The sequence below is a fragment of the Mesoplodon densirostris genome, chromosome 7, assembly GCF_025265405.1.
Source record: "Mesoplodon densirostris isolate mMesDen1 chromosome 7, mMesDen1 primary haplotype, whole genome shotgun sequence".
NCBI classification, from domain to species: Eukaryota; Metazoa; Chordata; class Mammalia; order Artiodactyla; family Ziphiidae; genus Mesoplodon; species Mesoplodon densirostris.
The window spans coordinates 105,809,440-105,832,380 of NC_082667.1; the positions used below are offsets into that span (position 1 = coordinate 105,809,440).

Sequence of the window (22,941 nt, forward strand, 5' to 3'; positions counted from 1 at the left end):
ATGGAAAGTGACTGCTACTTGGTTTGGGTTTTCTCTTTGAGGTGATGGAAATGTTCTGGAATTAGATCATGGTGATAGTCTCAAAATCTTGTGAATATACTAAAAACCACTGAATTGAATTTTATGGTATGTGAATTATACCTCAGTAAATTCTTTTATTTATATACTATTCTGTGAAGGCAAGTTGGGGTAGTAGAAAGAATGAGACGGAACTTTAGTATTAGATCCTGTTTAGAAACCTGGCTTTAGGAGAGTTTTAATCTATCTGAGCTTTAGCCTCCACTGCTGAAAATTGAGGCATTAATACCAATCTTACATATTTTTATGTACATTAAATGAGAAATATATGTAAACTGTTTTGGGGGATGGGGTGGGTCTGACATATAGTAGGTGTGTAACGCATGGTAATTTATTTCCTTCCTTCTTTCCTTCCTCTCTCCCTCCCTCCTTTCCTTCTTTCCTTCCTTCCTTCATACTGGATTAAGGCACTGGATCAGGAGAAAAGAAAATATAGGAGTCCTGCTACTGATATGGAGACAATAGTCTAACCTTCCCTATGAATTGGGGGCAGAAGACTGGGGAGATGGGGAACAACTCAGAGGGGAAAACTCTGATTTAAGCAGAAGTCTTCCATTCATTCATTGCAATGTGGAGCTCAGCCCAAGAGAGGGTCTGTAGGAAGTCATCAACTTTGCCTCTGGGAAGGAGGGAGCTATTAGCTACAGGGACAGCTGTTGACAAAACAAAGTCGTTCTTTGATTCCAGCCAGAAATGATTTTTCTTGAGGACAGGGACCACAAGAAAACTAGTTTAAAAAAAATGCACTCCTTTGGGCTTCCCTCTCCTCCGCCCCTTTCTCTGAAATTTTGGACTCTATTTCCTGGAAATGCACACTTTGAAAAAAACTCCATAGGTGATTCTAGAACAGTGCTTTTTAAAACTTTAATGTGTATTCAAATCACCTGGTGCATTTTGCTAACATTCAGTTTCTGATTCGGTAGGTCTGGTGTGGGGCCTGAGGCCCCTCATTTCTAACAGCCTCCCAGGTAATGCCAAAATGCTGCGGATCCATGGACCACACCTTGAATAGCAAAGGTTTAGCAGCTGATCTGCGTAAAACAGATTGAAGCTGAATGTTAGACTAATTGTTGAAAAAGCTGGGTTCTATGACTGTACCGTGCACCCCAAACTTTCCGCTCCGCCTAGAGCTTATCTGCTGAAACTCTTCATGCTGTAGAAAGTGTGGTGGGCACTTCAATACCTGGTTGCTTTCTCTGGGAAGGAGAGCTGTCAGAGAGGAGAGGGCAGCTGCTCTTCTAAGGTCAAAGTCTGAGAGGAGGTTCCCTGAAATTCACCAGAAGCAACCCCTGGCAACTGCAGGGATCATCAGCCTGAGGTGCTTCGGGGTTTTTGATCCAGTCTCCTGGGTATGTCAAAGGTGTTTGGGATGCAACATGGGCATCATGGGGGAAAGAGCACAGGCTTTAGAGTCAGAGAGGCCTCAGACCTCATCGTAACCTTGGATTGTACTTCACTTATGAATAAGAGAACTATCTGAGCCACAGTTCTCTTATTCATATAATGGAGAAAATAATACCAGCCTTGCAGGACTGTGTCAAGCTTTAAGCGATAATGTGCCCCCCACAGTCAGTGCTCTGTAAGGAGTGGTTCTTCTAAGAGGAAGGGCCACCAGGGAGAGCGTTGATCAACGTTCACTTGTCTTCATGGAATGAGAGAAATGAGAGTAAGATGGTGAGATTTTAAAAGAGAACACAAAAACTTATTTAATTTAAAGGTCTGCCTTTTATTCCGACATTACAGCTTTTTGACATTTTATTATTAAAATGTCCTTTTTCTTAAATGAAAATACCGTCCTCATAGATTGTAGATAGTAGAACCCCCTCCCACTCATCTGTTTCTTTTTAAAATGTCCTTATTTGGCAAAGCAAGAAAAAAGTTGGCTTTATTTGGCAAGATTGACACCCTATCTAGGTCCCTGAAATCCAAAGTCTGGAAACCAGGGTCTGTGAAGACTTTGCATCATATCTTCCCCAAATGCCTTGTGGTAAGAAGCTGGGATTGCTGGCTTTTAAGTAGGAACTGGAAAGCTGTCTCAGGGTGAGTGTCAAAGAACTCTTTCTCATTGAGTGTGAGGTTGAAGCTTTTAATGGATTCCAACATTAGAATCCACAGTCCCCCCAAATTGAAAATTGGTTTCATTCATTTTTGAGGGCACTTCGTGGTCTGGCTTGGTGGGTGAAGAAGTGAAATGAGACAAGAAGTCCAGGCTCAATGCTCCCCAACCCCCAGCAGAAGAGGGACTCAAAACAGCATCCCAGGCAGAGGGAGGAGGAAGGTTTGGACACCCTTTTCATGTGGCCGGCCAGCATGCATTTGAAACCATGCCCCACAGCGTTAACAGAAACTGGTGACTAACAGAAATATTTGAGCTTATCTTACAGAACAGCAGGTAAGGGAATAGCTTGTTAAAACCCCCCTCCACTTATAGCCTGCCCTCTCTGTGCAAGCGCAAGTACAAGCTTGCCTTATTTTGTTGCCGATTGCATACCCTTGAAGCTTCACATAGCCTAGGAATTTGGAGTCACCTCTTGTCCAGTTCGAGCCAGCTAAGACTAATTGGAACCACTGACGCTAAAACTGGACCTGGGTAGAACACAGATTACCTCACCTGTTCCCTACTTCCAGTCATCTTTCCTCATGCCTAAGAACACTCTGCTTCTTTATCCTGTAAACGTTTCAAGCCCCTCGCCTTTGGCGAGGCAGATCTGAGAGTCCTTCTCCCATCTCCTCATTTGGCTGCCTCGTGAATAAACCCTTTCTTTGTTACAAACCTCAGCATTTCAACATTTAGCTTGCTGCACATTGTGCAGATGCACCTGGTTTGGTGACTGGTTTTTCCCCGGAGAGGCAAGAGCTCTGCCTGAGAGGTGGTGCATTGCAAGGTGCTTGGAGAGAGTTTAGCAAGCCTTGGTCAATAACCTCGGGAAACAATTGGCTCTCCCTTTAGTTCCTGTTAGCTAGACTTTGAAATTTCTTTGCAGGGTGAAGTATTTATCAAGAAATTCAAATTCTTGTTCATATTGTTTAACTGAACAGCTCAATAGTGAAAAAATACAGGATGGTTTAATCAGTGGGGCATGACTTAGGACTCCCTGGGTGAGCCATGGATCTATGTGGTCATCTGATGAGAAAGTGATGGAGACAGCTCTCCAGAGGTAAAGTCAAGGAAAGTTGCTACTTATGGGAATTCCCTTACATCCAATTCTTTAAAAGTGTATTGATTTTCTAAAATCCTACCTTATTCATATAGGCTTTCAGGTAGCTAACAGAAATATAAGATTTAAAAAGTAAGAAATTAAGGATCTAAGGGTAATAAGAGTAGAAATAATAACACAGTAAGAGAAAGGTGGTGGTCGTTATTTTAGAGATGTTGGCTGACTGTCTCTCTGGGTTTGATACTGTTGTAAGCACCGAAGGAATGACAAACCCCTGCTCCAATGGAGTTTATGATGTGCTGATGTAATATACAACCCTATTGAAACACAGCCCTGAATCCAGCCCATACCTTTCCCTTTCCAACATCATTTCATTAGTTGAGTCACAGGAACATCCTTTAATTCATTTAAATATGTTAGATGCTACTAACTTGTGCCATTAATTATGAACTCTGATTATTTTCCTTTTGTACTGATTTGATACGATGTGGCAACATTTTAAGTATTATTACTGTATACTGTAGCTTCTTATCTTTCCTAAAAACAAAACAAATAACAGTATCTACTCTCCTGCTAACAAATAGGCTCTATTTTTTAGCCTGTGTACAAATGCAGTTTTGTCACTTATATAATTTGTTATTGATACAATATTTGTAGCACTGTTTCCTGAAACTTTGAGAAACATTGACTTAAGAAATTAAAGTCTTATTCTAACATATCTTTCAGTTGAGAACTACCATTTCAAAGATGTTTTTTAAAAAATAACATATAAGGGCTATTTTTTAAAAAAATTATTAGAGTATAGTTGATTTACAATGTTGTGTTAATTTCAGTTATACAGCATAGTGATTCAGTTATACATATACATATATCCATTCTTTTTCAGATTCTTTTCCCATATAGGTTATTACAGGTATTGAATAGAGTTCCCTGTGCTATACAGTAGTCCTTGTTAGTTATCTATGTTATATGTAGTAGTATGTGTATGTTAATCCCAAGCTCCTAATTTATCCCTCCCCCCCAACTATAAGGGCTATTTTTAAATGATAATTGAAATTGAAACATAAAATCTAAAAATTCTAATGGAATATGTGGATCCTAAGAATGCAATAGATGTCATTTGGATATATACTAATTTATTTAAATTATTTATAATGTATTGATTATTAATGATAATATAATATTGCCATATTTTAAGACCTGATACAAACATTATTACTGTTTTATTATTTGGCGTAAAGAAAATTACATGAAAGATAATGTATTCCTTTTATCATCAATAAAATTTTGAATGCTTACAATATATACTCTCAAGCCAAAGATTCTGATCTAGTTGGTATGTAGTGGGGCCCAGACATCAGCATTTTGAAAACTCTGCAGGTATTCTCAGGGGCAGCCAGAGTTGAGAACAGCTCTGTTGGATGGCATGGAGAAAGCAAAAATAAATCAGCATGTATCATGCTCTGAAGGGCCTGGTGACAAGTGAGGACAGGGAAAAGAGTGACTATTTTTAAGCCCTCTTGAGGCAGACCTTGCTTTGTATCTGTTTTATTTAATCTTCACAACAATCCCACGAGCTAGGAACCATCGCTCCCATTTTATAGGAATTGAGACCCAGTGATATGAAGTGAATTGACCAGAAGCTAGTCAGTAAAGGAGCTGAGATTTAAAAACGTTTATGTCTACTCCATCTTGTTACCAAAAAAATGATTTGGGGCTACAGGCTGGGATTTGAAATCAGGCCTTTCCTTTTTGGCCGTGGGTTCCCACCAGCTTGACATCCCACTACACAAGATTCTACCAGCAGAAAGTGATTTGGTTCAGGCATAACAAGAACATTATCTTGATCTTCTGAAATGGGTGCTCTGGGGCTTTTATTTAGTAAGTACTTCTCAGGATCTCTCATATTTATTAACTATGAGTAATAAGAGTGCTGTTTTATTGTAGGTGGAAATAAGCTTTCTTGTGTTTTATGCTGAGAGAATAAGTGCTATTATCTTTATTTGTTGATTCTAGAGCAGTAGTTCCCACCTGGGGGTGATTTTGCCACCCACGGGGTATCTGGCAATGTCTGGAGGCATTTTTTGTTGCCACAACTGGTGGAGGGGGTGCTACTGGTGCGTAGTAGAGGCCAGGGGTGCTGCAAACGTCCTACAATGCACAGAACAACCCTCATGACCAACAGTTGTCCAGACCCAAGTGTCAGTAGTGCTGAGGTGGTGAAATACCTGCTCTAGAGGAAAGGAGTTACCTGGTGTGTGAAATATTAGTGACTTTTAATAACAACCAATAAATACCATTTATTAAACATCCGTGGTGTTTTGAACCCTTCAGTTGATCAGTCAACATTTATGTTCTTGGCATCACGTCCAAAGGTCCATTAAAAATGGTTTTTGACCTCAGGAAGCGTACACTCCAATGGGAAACCAAGAAAGTTCTGAAAACTTGAGCAGCTGTCAAAAGCTATCAAAATCATAGTCCATACAATGAAAAGGAGATACACACAGCGGCAAGGAAGATGGTCCCTTCTATGTTAGTGGTTAAGAGCAGGATTTCTGAAGTTGGGAAGAAAGATCTTTGTTGCATTCCTGATTCCCCTTTTGCTATCCATGTGACCTCAGACCAATATGTTGAACTGCTCTAATAATTCCTCCTCCATAAAATGAGGATAATGGTAGCACCCATATCATCATAAGGTTGTTGGGAGATTTTAATGAGATAATATTGATACATGTGGAGCACAATGCCTGGCACAGAGAGGCACTCAATAAAGTCTTGCTTTCCTTGTTCTTATTATTGGAGCGAGTCCACTGAGGTGGGGCCTGGGAGCTGCCCACGCTTCCTCCGGAGGAGAATTCCTCCTTGAGCAATGACAGGTGAGTCAGGGCTGTGGGTGCTTCACTTGGGCTCTAGGACGCAACCTGTCCAGCTGGTAATGAGCTGTTCACTGCCGCTGAACTGGGGTGGCACTGGGCTTGATTGGCTGGGGGAGGTGGGAAAGAGGATAGATAGCGAGTTCTGTTTTCCTGTGAAAGTTTGTACACTGAAAACATTCACTGCAGTCTGCAGAGCAGAAGCAGTGTGGGGAGAGGTGTGTGAATGTCTCCATCTGTGAATGAAACATATGATTCAGAGCCGAGGCTGCTCCAGACTTCTTTCCCAGGCAGGACACGAGCTCTCTAGAACTCTCTAGGGGAGGTGATAGGCTGGCTTGCCCCCAGACACTCAGGTGAGGACAAAGGGTGGGGCGTTCATGCCCTGGATACCTGCCAGCTTCTCTGCTAATGAGGCCATTCTGGCTCTTCGCCTTTGTTTGACATGGATTTTACCAGAGAAGGGCACCCCATCTTTTTTTTTTTTTTTTTTCGGTACGCGGGCCTCTCACCGTTGTGGCCTCTCCCGTGGCTGAGCACAGGCTCCGGAAGCGCAGGCTCAGCGGCCATGGCTCACGGGCCCAGCCGCTCCGCGGCATGTGGGATCTTCCCGGACCGGGCCACGAACCTGCGTCCCCTGAATCGGCAGGTGGACTCTCAACCACTGCACCACCAGGGAAGCCCAGCCACCCCATCTTTATCCATTGTTGTCCACACCCTTACTGGCTTCCCGTTTTTTGTAAACATAGATATGTTTAGTTTCCTTTCACTGGTATTATTCCAACCCCATGCCCTGTGCCTTCTTTGTCCAGAACAATCCTCCTCCAGTGCAGGGAGGGCCGTGTGTCGATGCATGCAGGTGTGGGCCCTTCAGCAACATCTCACGGTCCCCCTTGTCGCCTGCTGTCTCAGAACGTTCCCTTCGTTCTGTGGGGTCCTGGACTTGAGCTTTCCTTGGCTTATTTCAGCCTCTGCCACTTGACTCCTTTTGGTGGCCGCCTTCTGTTTCAGGTCGTAGGGGAAGGCTGCTGGAGGGTGGGTGGGAGAAGGGTGGGGACCTCCCTCAAGAGAGGCTGAGGGACATGGCAGCTCTTGTTCACACAGGTCCACATTTATTTATCTCGTAATACCCTTTGGACATTCCCTGTCTTGATCTACACTAGAAACTTCCTGGAGGCTTGTGCCCAAGAGAGGGGTACGCGCAGGACTCAGAAGGTGGCCGTGAAGCACAGTCTTGAGTGTTCGTGGGGACGCTGCTGCCTCAGGCCTAGCGTCTAGATTTATCTACCGGGCAGCTCAGGCCTGGCACTGCTGGCGGTGTATCACATCAGGGCTCTGCTTAGAGTCAGCGACACCAGGGCCTTAGGACTCTATGCTACTGCCCCCAGAATCGTGCTCACCGTCATTTCCCTAGATTGCTCTACATATACCATCACCCCTAGGCTGGTACCCTGACACGTCAGTCTCATCTCCTTCTCCACACTTAGCTTATGTTTTCCAGGTTGTGCTTAAAAGAGCACAGGCCTTAGAGTTGGTTTCAAGTTGCTGCTCTCCCACCTACTAGTGTGTGACTTGCTGTCTGAGGCTGCGTATTTTTTGTTTATCTCTGATTCATAGCCCTGCTGTGACAATCAATTCAGTAGTTGTTATTTGAGTGCCTAGTATGTGTCAGGCACTGCTCAGCCTGGGGGTGGTGGGGGAAGTGGGCCAAGACCAGCACCCAGCACCCAATCCCTGATTCTGAATTTTGTTTCGTGTTGGGAGGTAGGTCTATAAGCAGGTAGCTTCATAGTAATGGGTAAATGCTAAGATAGAGGTAAGCACAGGATGCTTTAGGAGTACAAACAAATGAAGGGCAAGAATGATTTTGGGAGTAAACAGTGGATGAGTTGTTTTGAAGGATGGGGGGAGATGACCCAGACAATTGGGGGAGGTGGGGGGAGGTTTTCCTGGATGAGAGAAGTGTGGAGGATGAAACAGCATGCTGTGAGCAGAGAAATACTATGACATAATGTTCAGTACAAGGATTGATGGGGCTGATGCTGGAGACTGAATAGAGGCCGAGTAATGGGAGGTCTTGTAGGTCATGCCAAGAATTTTAAACTCTATCCTATAGGCAATGGGTTTTAAAGCAGGAGAGTGACATGGCCAGATCTTGGTTTGGATCACACACTTCAGCGATTATGTGGGAAACGGATGTGAGAGTGAAAAATCTGGAATTAGGAGTCCAGCTGGGAGGCTGTCTCAACAGTCCAGGTGAGTGATGATGAATTACCACACAATTCATCATCAGCAGGTGCAGGGCATAGAGGGGAGGGGATAGATTTTAAAAATCGGCAATAAAAAAGCAGATCTTAGAGGCAGATTGCTGAGGAGAGGGTGGGGTTAAGGATGACTGGAAGGGTGGATGATGGTGCCGTTGACTAAGATGGGGAACACAGGAGGATCAGGCTTGGGGTAAGAGTGGAGAGTGTGAGTTCACCTCGAGACACGTCTAGTTTGAGATGCCTGTGAAATGTCCTGGTGGAGATGCCTAGCACAGAGTTGTATACACAAATCTGATGTTAAGGAAGGCAATCCAGGCTGGGATATAAACTTGTGAGTTACCTGAATATAGGTGATAGTGAAAACTTCAACATTGAATGCTATTGTCCAAGAACACCGTGTGGAATGTGAAGAGTAGTAGTTTAAGGGCTGATTGACAGGGAACCCCAATGATTAAGTGGTGGGTGGAGGAGGATTCCAAAGTGGAGACCAACACCTGTGTAGAAAGGATGGCGTTACAGTCATGAGGAAGTAGACAGTTTTAAGAAAGAGAAAGTGAATAATAGAGTCAAGTGCCTGAATAAGGAAAGTATAGGAAGCTCTCCACTGGGTTTGGCAATAGGAAGGTATTGATGGTTTTTGACTGAGGAGTGGTGACTAGGGGATCAGAGACTGCAGTGGATTGAATTGGGGAGGGAAGGAAGTGGGGAGAGCAGTACAGATTTTAATAAAGGAGGAAGAAGGGAGATAAGGTGGGGCTGGGAGACCCAAGTGAAAGAAGGTTTTTGTTTGTTTTTAAAATGTTGCAATATGTGAATGTATTTATAGGATAAGAGGCAGGAAAACACTAGAGAAGGAGAGGTTGAAAGATAAGAAGTGAATACAACCACATCACACCCTCCTAATATTTGTAACGTGAAACCCCAGACAAGCAGCCTGCCTTCTCCAAGTCATTTTTCACAGTTAAACTGTATGCCTTCGCTCATCACCCAGCAGCAACAGAGTCCACGAGTCTACGTGTCTCAATCTGCAGCAGCTCAAATCCCAGCTTTCTATATGGACCCAAGTCATTCTTCAACACTGAACATGCACGATTGGCTCCACCATCCTGGGCTCAGCAATGAGGCTCCCAACAAGGTCTTTCTCAGCCAAACTCAATCCAGCAGATTCCAATCCCTATTTATGCACCACTGCAAGGACAGCATCCAGCCCTACTGGGTGCTAGACCTGCTGTTTCCCAGGCTCAGGCGTTATTTAGTTCTTCACTTCAGCTGTATCTCAGCCAGCCTTTATTCAAAGCAGTCTATCCCTGCTGTCTATGGTCCTTTCTGGTACTGCCATCCGCAACTTTCCAGCTGTCCAACTCTGGAAACCTGCCAAGGCACAATTGGGTCTTGCCTTTCAACAAACTTCAAATATGCAGCCTATTCCTGTATTGTATGAACATCAGTTGGGTCAGGCATCAGGACTAGAAGGTTCCCAACTGACTGATACACATCTTCTCCAGGCTAGAGCGGATCTTACCCAGGCTTCAAATCTTTATTCTGGACAACTACAACAGCCTGGTCAGACAAATTTTGATTACACTGCCCAGTCACCGAGGGCTCTCCAGCAGGTTTCAGTACCTTTACCAGCATTCCAGCTTTTCTTGCCTAATTTTGGGTCTATGGGACAGCCTTTAACTGCTCTGCTTCAGACTCTTTAGCCCCCATTACAGCATCCCACCCCACAAGTGCAGGCACAGAGCATGAGTCATCCTGCGCAAATAAGCCAGCCTTTCAGAGGATTAATTCCTGCTGGAACTCATCACAGTATGATCACAACTGCAGTAAAAAATGTCTGAAATGGAACTAAAAGCCTTAGGAAGTGGCACTGATATAAAACCAGGCATACCTCCAATCAGCAGTAGAAGCACCATGCCAACATCTAGTCCCTTCCGGGCTACTTCCACAAGTCTGAACAGCCAGTCCAGCAAAACAAACAGCATTGTCTATGAGAAGCCGCTCCAGTCAGCCCCTGCCACTGTGAGAATGACACAAGCATTTCCTACACAGTTTGCGCCCCAGAAGAGAGCTGTGAGAACAGGACTCAGCCACAAGACGTTTGATCCTAGGTGTTGGCAGAGAGCAGAGTTTTTTCAGTCCATGTAGTGGTTCTTCACTGAACAGCAACAGAGCAAACAGATAGCAGGCAAAGTCCAGAAAGTAGACAGTGGTTCCAGTAAACCTCCTGAAACACTGACTGACCCTCCTGGTCAGGAAGAAGCTGAAGAAAAGCCACCGCCTGCACCCACCATAGCCACCAAACCTGTTAGAACTGGACCAATTAAACATCAGGCAATCAAAATGGAAGAAACAAAGTCTCAAAAATGTGGTTTATTGCAAGGGTTGGGGGAGGGGACAGGGGAAAGAGGGAGAATGAAGTCAGATAATGCTAGCAGCCAAGGGTAAAATGGTCTGGGACATTATCCTGCCCAGAGCTTGGAGGTGCACAAGGGACATAGGAGCAATTTACAGTGACACACAGCTGCTGCCCCAGGAAGACGAGGCTTTTCCAGCTCGCCCCTACTATGTAACATGCACTCTGGATGGCCATGCATCTTCAACCAGAATTTATACACGAATAGGTGCACACATTCCTTGAATGCATATAATTTAGAACTAAAATCCTTATGGTTAGATGACACGCCAGAAATATGAGAGAAATGACACCACGAGGAATAGCTCAGCCTGGACAATGTGGTGGACTCAGCTAAGACATCAGAGGTGGTTTCTTTGCTCCCTATGTTCTTTGGATATGGTGGTAGCATTTTTAGGCTTGGTGGTGAAAACATAAGATAACTGGTAGAGGAGCCTTATTTTTTATTATGACAACTTGCTATTTTTGTAACATGGTGATTGAATTGAACACAATCAAAGTTCAGCAACTGATCTCCCCCTCTCCCTGGATGAGTGAAATATTGATGTCAGCATCCTTGAACATATCCAAGTGGGCAGTGTTTGGCTACTGCCTCTGTTTGAAATGATGCTGTGTTTTGGTTGTGGCCCGAAGCTTTGAAGTTCTACCTGGCATCTCCTTTCTTCCAGATTTCTGACAGATTTGGTCAAAGACTAGTTGAGTCTTGCTTGCCTCTCCTTGGTCACCTTTGTATGAATCCAGTGGTTGTTTTTTGTTTGTTTTTTTAAATGGGTTTTAACTGATGTTCATGAAGATCAGTGAGTACCTAGAACAGTGCCACTAAAGAAAGGAAATCCTATCCAAGAAGGTGCATTTCTGTGCCAGAGCTGTGTCATAACCAACCTTTGGGCCCTCTGCTGGAAAAGTAGAATCAAGTCTCAAATAATGCCTTTTTAATTATATCCTCTGGTATTAAAGATGTAGGACAGTACTGTATCCTACCCCTGTGAATTATCTTGTACCTGCCTTATGACATGTAGTAGTGACTGTGCTTTATCAGAGCTGTTTTTAATGAGGCTATTCTAGAATGTTTTCTTTCCAGATGATGATTGAGAAGCCAATAAAAAAGATAGTGCCAGGTACCACAACAGTAACAGAACTTTGCTGTTTTCTGGGGTTTTGTTTTTTATTTTTATTTTTTTAATGGATGTCTCTGTATGACTGCAGAACCTGGAAAAGCTGTTGCTGCTATCAATGCATAACATATTGCTATTGGTCTTTCTCTTTCTCTTCATATATATACTCATATGTTATATACATAAAATTTGAATTTTTAGAAACATTAGTGGTGCTCTCAACTTTGGAAAAAGTATCCCAGTTGTACCATGTTTGGTTGGCATTGTACAGAAATTAACAAGCATTTGGTCTAAGCACATCAAACATTTTTTCCATTTGTACAGGAGTAACACACTGTATTAAATATGTAAGGTCTTATCTACATGGGTTTGATTATAGAAACTAATAAAGTATACTCTAAATAAAAAAAAAGAGGGGCTTCCCTGGTGGCGCAGTGGTTGAGAATCTGCCTGCCAATGCAGGGACACGGGTTTAGGCCCTGGCCTGGGAAGATCCCACATGCCGCGGAGCAACTAAACCAGTGAGCCACAACTACTGAGCCTGCGCATCTGGAGCTTGTGCTCTGCAACAAGAGAGGCCACGACAGTGAGAGGCCCACGCACCGTGATGAAGAGTGGCCCCTGCTTGCCACAACTAGAGAAAGCCCTTGCACAGAAACGAAGACGCAACACAGCCATAAATAAATAAGTAAGTAAGTAAGTAAGTAAGTAAGTAAATAAATAAATAAATAAGAAAGAAAGAAAGATAAGGAGTGACAACTGATGCAAACAGGTTCCAAAGGTGGAGAACACAGATGTAGGGACTTGCCTGGGGTAGGAAGAAGGAGTGCAGATGGGTAAGTGTATAGGTGGGGGCTGGAAAGTTAGGGAGCCGCTTGTCTTAGGGCTTCAGTTTTCTCACTAAGATAGGAAGAGTTGTTGTCTGCTGAGATGGAGGGCTTGGGGTTGGGTGGGTGGGTGGGGGTCTTGAAGAGGGCTGTGGAGGTTGGAGCAGTTCCTGAGGAGAACGGGAGAGATGGCCTACAAAGCACAAGGAAGAAGATCCTTGATCTGAAGCGCTCAGCACACAGTTGAGTTTGGAGCCCCTGGTGCCATGATAGAATTGTGTGCTTTTCTTCAACAGAAGAGGAGGATTGAGGTGGGTGATGGGATGCATTGGGTTTTCTCAGAAGAAGGAGGTAGAAGGTAGATGCTTTCAGGTCAACTGCTGGGGGACGGAAAATGAAGGACTCAGGCCAGGAGCCTCAGGCTGAGGAGCAGGTGTAGAGGGAGTGAGCGCAGGAGACTTACTGTTGGGGGCTGGGCTACTGGAGTTTGAGATTTCTGATGCGGGACAATTCTGACAAGGTTCCTGGATGTGGGGGAGTCTGAAGGAAATGAAACCAAGCCCACTGGGTTGAGGAGGTCTGTGAGCTGTGACTCAGTGCTGGACGAGCCAGGCTTCCCAGCAAGATGGTGGATGTGGAAGAATGAGAAGGACTGTCGGTCTTCAGTGTGAGGTCGGTGGTCGATGGTCATGAGGAACGTTAGAGGCTCATACAACCTCGTGGCAGAGGCTTTCGCAGGAAGGGGAAGAGTGAAGGTTTGGAAGTGGGGAGTGGAGAGGAGAGCACCCCATTCTTGACCTTGGGTCCAGTGGGGAGTGGGGATGTTGAGCAATCTCCATGAAGGGCTACAGGGAAGTGGTCGGACTGGAGTCTGTCAGTTAGTACGTTGTCCAAGGCGGGGAGGGACTGAAATCTGAGCTTTGATCACATTTTGGGTCCTCAGAGGCTGGACTGCCTAGGGGGGCGCTTTTAATCAATGTGACCTTCTAACCAGAGGGACCACCTTCTTCTAATTTACCAAAGGCACCATAAGAGCTAGCGGTGGACTTGGGGAGTGGTGTCCTGAGAAGAGAGATGGGTTTCATCTAAGATCACAGGGTGTAGGAAATGGGTCAAAGATGTAGGGGAGTTTACCAGTTAGTGGGGGCTTCAAGTGGCCCAGAGGGAAGGTTGGTGAGAGTGAAACAGAGAGATGGGGAGGTGGGGGGAGGGGGGAGGGAGGAGCAGCACTGAAGTGTCCTGTGGAGCAGGGGTAACTGGAGGGGCTTCCGCTGGGACAGTGACCAGGGATGGCAGGCTCTGAGGCATTAACAGACTGGCTGATTCCAAGGGTCCAAAGGGAAGCCACTAGCCTTCCAGGGCCAGTCTGGAGCTCCAGAATGATCCCATATGGATAGACTACTGTGGTCCTTGGACATCTACGTCAGTGTCAGTATGCCTATTAAAAGTGCATGTTCCTGGACCCCACCCCAGATCTAAGGGTGTGACACCTCTGTGTGCCATTATGCTCAGCTCCAATGTGACTCTTAAGCACCCCAAAGTCTGAGAACCCCCGACTGGGAGTCTTGGTGGTCTTGGGTGCACAGCGCATGGTGGTATTCAGTGAGGTAACGTCGATACAGCACCTGTGCAGGGCATATCTGGACAATGACAGTTTTTACACACAACCCCTTGGTTGTATGGGTGACACGGTAGGTGTGTAGGCACCAGAAAGAGAGTTTACTATTAGCTGATACACATGCCATCCAGAGGGTGGTACAGAATATTGCTTCACTTTTCCCTTCAAAGCATCTCTCAGTCATACCTCTGGGGATCCCCTTCTTGCTCTGGTCTCCCCCTTTTTCTCTTCCACGGGCCTCTTAGTCTTTTCTATTCGCAGCCTCTCTCATGGCTGTGCTGCAAGTCTGGGGCCCGGGTCATTTCTGAGGCTGGTGTATGGACCGTGAACAAGGCAGAGGTACCAACGGCCTACCCTCACTTCCTTCAATATGGAAGGGGGTGGAAGGGAAAAGGAAAGAATGAGGCTAGGGGAAAAAGACCCTTGCCCACCTTGTCACCTGAATCTTACACTTTACCTGGGTTCCAGTCCCACCTTGGCAGCCAGTTCTTCCCAGACCCTCCAGCCTGCACTGATCTGAAACTCTCTTGAAATCTAAGCAGAATTTGAATAATTCAATTTCAATTCAACATCAGAATTTGAGTGAAGCAAATGTTTCTTTAGTTGTACTGGCCCTAGATGCTTTGGGCCATACAGATGATATACATCAGTGGACAGTAAAGGGAAAACTCTTATGCCTTAGAGAAAAGAGAAAGGAGACCTTGCAAGGCTGGGTTTGAAACTGTCAGGAGGGGCTGAGAGATGGGCTGGAGAAAGTGCAGCAGGTGAAAGGAGGAAAAACAAGCCGAGAGGGCTTGTGAAATGAACCTTGTTCGGCCTACGTGCAGAGGGGCTGGTTTCTTGAGTCAGATACTCAGAAGAGGGGCAGGAGATGATCATGAGGTCTGTGGGGCCTGGGAGGGCAGGAACATCAGTAAGGTATGAGAAGGTGAAAAACAAGCAAGCAAGCTTGCAAACAAACCCCAGACCCTGAATGCCCCTGCATGTTCAGCCATGTAAATGAACGGACAGAGGACAATCCTAGGATCTGACGGCAGAAGGGAGTGTGGTGGTTACTTAATCAAACCAATCACTTCATGCTCCTCATGTTAATTTACTGAATGTTCCCATACCCCTGTAGATGAGTGCCTGCCTGTGCTTCTGATGCTCTCAGGCATACAGTGGACTAATGGGGGGCAGGGGTGGGCAGAGCAGTAGGCAGAGGACATGGCACCCTGCCACGATTTTACAAAAATGAATAATTAATTGTGTAGGAATTATGAAATCATTCACTGACATAATGTGATGGGAGTGTGAGTAAGACACCATACCTGCCCTCTGGGGCTCTCAGGTGATCCAGGAAGAGAGGCATGTGGACATGTAACAGTAGTTCAAGATTAACTCCCCAAAGCCGTGTTGGACATGGAAAGGCAGTTCTCTGAAAGAACAAGGAAGTGGGGAATTAAGTTCAGAACACCTTCTTGTGTGTTGTCTCTTTTCCCCTCCCCAACAAGATTGCAAGTTCTTGGAGGATAAATCTTGTACCTCCCTTTGTGTCTCCCATGGTACTCTACATGCCTGGGGTTAAGCACAGAGTAGGTGCTCAATATTTGCTCCTTCCTATCCATTTCAATGCCTGCAGGGCTTAAAACATGCTCTTCATGTGTTCGGTACTTTATTTTCTTAAACGAATAAAATTAATTTTCCCTCTCTTTCATCCCATCCCTTCATTTCTCTCCTGTCTTCCAAGGATTTGTACAATAAACGATTATTAAGATGAATCATGAAATGGTCAATGATGTTAGAAGTTCAGCTTCATTGATAAGAAATTTCACCTATAACATCAGCAGAGATGAATAAAGATAAGATAATTCCCAACATTAATGAGGCTGCAGGTAAATGGAGCTTTTATAAATTGTTAAAGGGAGAAAAATTGTTCAGTTTTTTGGGGAAGGCAAACCGATACTCTTTGTCAATAGCCTTAAGCATGCACGTATCCTTTTGCCTAGATGTTCAATCTCTACGAATTTACCCTAAGGCAAAAATTACTGCTGAGAGGAAAGAATTATATGGAAAGAAGATAATCAGCATTCTTCATGGTAGTGAAAGTAAAAAACATCTTAAGGGACTGTATGATTAGTATCTTGAAGCAACCTATAATAATGTGGTAGAAAAGTATTTGAAAAATGGGAGCATATTAAAGATGGATTAAATTTTAAAATATCACACACACAAAAAAAAAACAGCTCAGAAAGCTAGAACAATAGGCATTCTGGAATTCTGGCTTTTTCCTTACTGGCTGTGTGGCCTCAGGAAGGTTACTTGGCCTTTTCTGCCCTTCGGTTTTCTTTTCTATAAAGTTGAGCCGTGGCTGTTTTCTTTGCAGGGTTGCTGTAAGGACTGTTGATGTGTACATAGAGCACTTGGTTCTGAGCCTGATGCGTAGCAGATGCTCAGTTAGTAGTGGCTTTTATTACCCAATTTCTGCTTTAAAAAAAGACAAGATGTATACTTTCACGGTGAAAGAAAGACCAGTAGAAATTACAGCCAAGTGTTAGCACTGTTGTCTCTGACTGGTGATATTGTAGTGATTTCTCTTTCCTTCTTGGGGTTTTTCTCTTTTACCAAATTTTCTACAGTGAACATTATGGAAATGATATTAATATTATAATCAGAAACAAAGTACTTAGAAAAGAAATGGCCCTGGGCTTGTACTAAAAAATAAAAGAATTAAGGAGATGAACTACTGATTCCTCTTTGGTAGGATTATAAGAGACCTTAGGGATCATCTGTTTAACTTCATTTTACAGCTGAGGAAACTGAGGCACCGAGAGGGAAATATATAAGATAAAACATAAATTAGTAGCGAGTGTCACATTTCCTGAGCCAGTGCTTTTCCAACTGCACTCATCTGTCTTTGAGGACCTGGGGCTCAAGAGAGGGGTGGCTTTAGCCCTGGGTATCCCCCAAACCTCTGGAGTCACCAGTAGAATCTGGAATCTCTAGAATCTTCTGAATCTCCTGGGGAGAGACTTCTGTGTCCTCTCCTCTCCCCATGCAGAGTAGTGTCAGATAGGGTCCACTACCGGGATTTACTACTTTCTACCGTCCAAGTTTGAGCAAATTCCTTCTCCAAATTCTATTTTTTTATTCATTAAATGGAGACAGTGATGTCACTGGAAATGTTTGGCATAATTTCCAGACCAGCCCTCTCTCCAGGGGGCCAGAGCCGTCTGTTTATTATTGACACATGTGTGTTCTGCTAGTACGTCCAACCCCTTGTGTCTAAAATGGAATTATTGTCTTTCCTGTTTCTTCTCCTGTATTCCACCTTGGAAAATGGCAGCACCAGAATCCAGGGTGTCATTCTCCACACCTCCTACTTTTTTAAAACAAAAAACAAAACCCCAAAAACTTTATATTTATTTATTTTAAAAAATTTTAATTTTATTGGAGTATAGATGATTTACGTTGTGTTAGTTTCAGGTGTACAGCAAAGTGATTCAGTTATACATATACATATATTCATTCATTTTTAGATTCTTTCCTCATATAGGTTATCAGAGAATATTGAGGAGAGTCCCCTGTGCTATACAGTAGGTTCTTGTTGGTTATCTATCTTATACATAATGGTGTGTCTGTATTTTCATCCCAAGTTCCTGATTCCCACCCCAACCCTGCCACATTTACCCTTTGGTAACCATAAGTTTGTTTTCGATATCTGTAAGTCTACTTCTGTTTTGTAAATAAGTTCACTTGTATCTTTTTTTAAAGATTAAATTCCACACATGAGTGATATCATATGATATCTGTCTCTCTCTCTCTGACTTACTTCACTCACTTAGTATGATAATCTCTAGGTCCATCCATGTTGCTGCAAAGGGCAATATTTCATTCTTTTTTATGGCTGAGTAGTATTCCATTTGTATATGTACCACATGTTCTTTATCCATTCATCTGTTGGTGGACATTTAGGTTGCTTCCATGTTTTGGCTATTGTAAACCGTGCTGCAGTGAACAGTGGGGTGCATGTATCTTTTTGAATTATAGTATTCTCCAGATATATGCCCAGGAGTGGGATTACTGGATCATATCTTCTAACCGCTTATTGATGAGTTAAGTCTTGCTGATATAGCCCATGAACAACTCACATTCATGCAATCAGTACTGATTAGCATAAGGCACTCTCCATCTGGATAGTGGGTGGGTAGGAGGAAACAGGAGGATGAACTAAACTGTCCTCGAGGAGCTTATCCTTGGGAGCGGGTTTAAGGTACATAAACAGCTGTAAAATCAGGTAGAGAGGGATGGTCACCATAAGCAAAGGAAGATAGTGGGATGTGGGGCTTGAGATGAAGGGGAGATCAGTTCTGGTGGGGGCTTGGTGGCAGAGAAGAGGACGTACTTGATCTGGACCGAGGACAGTGTAGGATTCGGATATGTATGAAGGCACGGTGAGGAGAGGACCAGGGGATGATCAGGGAGGAGTAGAGCCTCATGGGAGAGGGAAGGAGGAGGGCGAGAGTGGGAAACAGATGAGGAAAGCAAGGCTAGTGTGAGCCTGCAGAAGGCCTTGACTTCATATACAGGCTTCCTAACTGCAGAGCCCAGGACCAGAGGAGCCATGGGTCTGAGTGATGGGGCAGAGAAGATTCCAAGGACATCATTTTCATTCCTTGGGGATGCCAGTGCAATATATTTAATTCATTCTGTGAGACTCATTGAGTCCTACTCTGTGACAAGTACTAGGCTAGGTGGTGTGAAAGACACCCCTGCCCCCGTGGACCATACAGTTTAGTGGTACAGACAGGCAACTAAGAAGTAAACACATTAATTGCAAACTATGATGTGTGTAGGCAGAAGCAGATTCACCCGAAGCTAATGGTGCTTTCCCTTCAAGGTCTCTCCCTTGCACGGGGGCCTAGCTGTTTTGAATTTGTGATTCTGTAACCTTCTTCAAGTCAGCCTTCCACGTGGCATGAGCTTCAGTTCCCATAGAATCTGGATGTGCCTGGTGCTCTGGATAGAGACTAAGGAGGTAGGGAAGAAGCCTGCTCAGATGGGTATGTCACCAAGAATCTCAGTGCAGGCTGCTCAGCACATGCTGTCCTTTGTCACCTCTTACTCTACATCCTGCAGGTGTAACACCGCGAGCCTCCCTCTTCCTCCTGTGGCTGCGCTTTGGCTGCACCATCCTTTTCTCTGTTCCTCTCAATTCTTTCGCAGCTCAAGGCCTCCCACAAGCTTCCACCTGGAAGCCCTTCCCTCAGTTCCTTGAATTGAAGGCTCCTTTTTGGTTTTGTTTCAGGTCTCTGGGTTAATGTCCCTCTGTCAGGGGTGATGGGAAGTGCCCCACAACCTTGCTAATACTTGTAATTGTCGTGCTTTAATTTTGCAAATTTGGTGTGAATCAGTATCTCATTGTTTCAAGGAATATGTCCTTTATATAACATTTATAGTATGGTCATTTTGACTTTGTCTTCTAGAAGCACCTCTTCATAACCTTTGCTCATTGCTCTGTTTGGTTGCTTGTCATTTTCTTATTGGTTTGTAGGAGTTCTTTACAGGTACTGAACATTTGTTGATTGTATGTATTATATTGTTTCTCAAAATGTGACTTGTCATTTACCTTTCTTTATGGTGTGTTTTGCTACATATGCATTTTTAATTTTAACATAGTCACATCTATAATCTTTTCTTCTATGGGCAGTGTATTTGTTTTTTTGAGTCTTTTAAAAGGAATCCTCTCCTTCCATGAAGTATTAAAAAGATATCATTCTGTATTTTCTCCTGAAGTTGGGAAGCTTTACATGTCACCTTTGGGCCTTGAATTTACCAGAGAATTATTTTTGTGACTGTGGGAGATAAGAATCAAATATTTTTCCATATGGTTAACCAGTTACATCAAAAGCATTCCATCTCCATGGATCTGTAATGCCAGTGATGGGCGTGGGGTGGGGTATTTAGATAGAAAGATAGGGAAGCCCTCTCTGATGAGGGTACATTGAGCAGAGAACTGAATGAATGAGGAAGTGAGTGAACCATGCAGTTATCTGGGGGTGCTTCCCTTAGGCAGAGGGCAAAACAAGCACCGATGTCCTGGGGTGAAGTATCCCCAGTGTTGGAGGGAAAGCAAGGAGGCAGTGCTGTGGCCAGGAGGCTGGGATGAGAGGCAGCATGGCATGCTCACTGCATGCCAGGCCAGGTCATGAAGGAGCTTGTAGATCACAGTAAGGGCTTCGAACTTTGGCAGCCACTGGAGGGCTTTAAGCAGGGAGTGACAGGATCAGATTTATGTCTTTTAGTGATCACGTTGGCTGCTACACGAAGACAAAACTGTCACGGGGCTAGAGATCACTTAAGAAGCAAGAGATGACGGCAGCTTGGGTCCTGGTGGGAGGAACAGGGAGGGTGGAAGCTGTCAGATTCAGGGTGTATTGTGAAGGTTGAGTCAAGAGAGCCTGCTGATGGACTAGATGTGGGGTGTGAGCAAAAACTGAGTAAGACCTCCTCACTATTCCTTTCACCCTCTTCTGAAACTCCTACTTGTATGTTTGTTAGACCCTCATAGTCCATCCGCCATCTTAACTAAACTTTCATACCTTTGATCTCTTTGTGCTCTGGCTGCATTCTGGGTGAATTCTACAGTGCCCTCTTTCAACCTAATTCCCTCTCTGACTGTGACCAGTGTAGAGATTTTTGTGGCTGCTGAATTCTAAATTCAATCACTATGTTTTTCATTTCCAAGATGAAAAATTTTTTTTCATATCTACCTGTTTTGGTTTCATAATTTTTTTGGTTCTCTTTGAAGTAGATATTGAGAGGTAAAAATGGGTCTATCTAGGACTGATCCCCCCACAGATGGGCCTCCCAGAAACGGAGCTGGCTTCCCGCAGGAATCCATGGGAACTGGCCCAAGGGCTTCTGACAGTTGATCCTGATCAACAGCAAGGACTGGGTACCAGCCCCATGCCCTCACTCCCCCATCATGCCTGGAGAGGGGGACTGGTTCTTCTGCAACTATGAATCCCCAGCACTAGGTCGCTAACTCATTTAGCTGCAACCACTCAGCTTGGACCTCAGTCTCAATCAGAAGGGATTAGGCTGGTGCTTCTTCCCGTCGAGAACACTGAGCCCAGGTTCTGCCACGTCATACTGCTGTTGCATCCCAGCCCCTGATTGCTTTGGAAAGAGGCCCAGCCTTCTCCAGTCAACAGCTGAGAGGCAGGGCGCCTCTCCTACAGTCTCAGGTCTGGCCATGCTAGACCTCTCTGTGTGGCCCTAAGAGACAAGGGCACGGGGACCTGCTCCTCTCTGTGATTTACTGCAGTGGGTGCTGCTCCAGCGGGCCAGTGCTTGTGCTACTTGGTCATTGCCTTTGTCTGCATGGCAGACATTACACCTTCATTTATCTCTGGAACTTCCTCAACATACTCACATATGTCTGTTAGGCTGCTCGCTAAACCTGGTTTCATCTGGATTGGGTCACGTTTGGATTATTGATATTTTTGGCTGTTATGCTTAGCATTCCATTTCTTCATGTGCTTTGTAATTTTAGATTTGTAGGTTCATTTGGAATAGGGAGCTTTTGGATTTTTTTTCTTTCTCCTATGTGTTCAACCCTACCTGTCTAAAGGTGTTGTGGTTGGTTCCTCTTGGCCCCACCCCCATCCCGAACCTCTGGTTGGTCCAGAAACAGGCCTATACTGCTGGCTGGTGGTTGGAGATGGGAATGGCGGTGGGCCATCTTAACCTGGTTCCTGGAAGAAAGGCTTTGTCCTCCAGTTCCCTGGGCCCACAGCTTCCTAGGAAGTTGTCGCCCCAGGCTGCAGTTGGCCACAGTTTTTGTCAGCTTCCTTTCTGGATTAGGGGCGACCTACCCAAAGCTGAGTCTAAGCAGCAGAGCGCGTCCAGGCCTTCCTCTCCACGCCCTCGGCGATCCCACAACGTTAAACCCGGAGTTCTGGAGCCTGTCCAGTCCTGCTGCAGCCTCCACAGGGTCACCTGGAGTGGTTGTCAGGGACACCGAGCCGAGAGGGCCGAGTTTTCCATGACTTTCTGGTTGAGTGTCGTCCGGAAGTACTTTGTGTAAAAGGTTCACCAGCGGAGAGAAAGGGCAGGGGGAGGGGCGCACAGGACAGGCTGGTGAAATACATGGAGAAGGTCCAGAGGGGCCTGCCCGGCCGGCCTCAGGACCGGGGCTCGCGTGCTGCGGGCGGAGGGACCTGTGTGACCCTGCACGGGTGTCCTGACCCTTGTTGTTGTTGTTAGAGCTGAGCCCCCTGACACTCTGCTGGCTTCCAGACCTGGCACCCAGGAGCCTCGAGCTTCAGCTCTGCTCACTTGTCATCCAAAGAGTTGTTAATACTGTTTTTTCAGTCCAACTATATCTTTGGGCTTTCCCTTTTTATATTTTGCAAAGTGTTTGGAGCAGCAGGGATGCAACAAAGCTGGACTTGCTGTGCTATCCTGACCCAGTCGGTAGTCTTTTCGTCCATGGTGGGCACGGTCTCTGGTGTGGCTCTGAAAACCTCGGTGGGATGGCTTCTCTCAGAGCAGCCACGCTCACTGGTGGCGTGTGGTAGTGTAACTGGCAAAGTTAGACTACTT

The 22,941-nt window shown here is 44.9% G+C and overlaps 1 pseudogene; it reads left to right on the forward strand.

Annotated features, from left to right (window-relative positions):
• Nucleotides 1–8,292: 8,292 nt before the first annotated feature.
• Nucleotides 8,293–22,423, forward strand: LOC132494251 (protein PRRC2C-like; annotated as a pseudogene).
• The last annotated feature ends 518 nt before the right edge of the window (nt 22,424–22,941 follow it).